Source organism: Galeopterus variegatus, unplaced genomic scaffold (genome assembly GCF_000696425.1).
Source record: "Galeopterus variegatus unplaced genomic scaffold, G_variegatus-3.0.2 Scaffold78078, whole genome shotgun sequence".
NCBI lineage: Eukaryota > Metazoa > Chordata > Mammalia > Dermoptera > Cynocephalidae > Galeopterus > Galeopterus variegatus.
The window spans coordinates 1-1,108 of record NW_007804189.1 but is presented as its reverse complement, the minus strand read 5'-3'; the positions used below and the strand labels follow the sequence as shown (position 1 = coordinate 1,108).

The following is a 1,108-nucleotide window of genomic DNA, read 5'->3' as shown; positions in this document are numbered from 1 at the left end:
TTTCCTCTAGGACTTTTACAGGTTCAGTTCTTATGTTTAAGTCTCTGTTCATTTTGAGGTAATTTTTGCATACAATGTAAAATAAGGGTCCAGTTTGATTCTTTTGCATGTGAATACCCAGTTTTCCCAATATAAATTATTAAATACATTCCTCACTGTATATTCTTGGTGCCTTTGTGGAAAATTAATTGGCCATACTTGTGTGGGTTTATTTCTGGGCTCTCTATTCGTTCTAGTGGTCCATGTGTATGTTTTCATTCCAGTACCATCCTTTTCTGATTGCTACAGCTTTTATATGTAATATAACTTGAAGTCAGGAAGTATGATACCTCCAGATTTGTTGTTCTTTGTCAAGATTGTTTTAGGTATTTGGGATTTTTTGTGGTTTCATATAAATTTTAGGATTATTTTTTTCTATTTCTATGAAAAATGTCATTGGAGTTTTGATAGGGATTGCATTGAATCTGTAAATCACTGTGGGTAGTATGAACATTTTATTATTTATTATTATTATTATTTAATATATGAGATTTTATTATTATTATTTTATTATATAGCATACTAGTGAATACACCAGATTATATTTTCTCAGGTGACAAATGGCAAATGAGGCATAGGTCTCTTTGATTTCCCCAAGAACCTCAATATCATCTGTCTTTTGGAGGATTCAGTTTCATATGATGTCTACGATACTGTCTATGAGGATACCAATGGTGCTTAGTAGTAAAGAACATTTTGCTAAGTTGTTCTATCATGGGTCCTTGCTTAAGCTGTTCACCTTTTTCTTCTAATCTGGTTTTCAGCACTTGATCATGTGTTTCTTCATTATTATGCACAGGTTCTGGTCAAGGGATAGGCCACAGAAGGGTGGTAGCATACTATCGTCCTACCTTCAGATGTCAAAGAAAGCTCTACTTATAAGTTATCTGGAAGAGAAGAATACATAGATTTATGACTAACACAATATAAAGCTCTGTTTTGGACTGGAAAGAAATGTTTCAAGATAGTTCTCTTTGTTATCACCCATGTTACTGCTGCTGCAGCCATGCTGTGCTGTATCAAGATGCTTATCAGGTGGTATGGAAAAAGATGTTTTGAAGAGGTATTG

At 33.7% G+C, this 1,108-nt stretch overlaps 1 pseudogene; it reads right to left on the bottom strand.

The window, feature by feature from the left end:
- Positions 1 to 607: 607 nt before the first annotated feature.
- LOC103584674 lies at positions 608 to 1,047 on the bottom strand (annotated as a pseudogene).
- Positions 1,048 to 1,108: the final 61 nt, after the last annotated feature.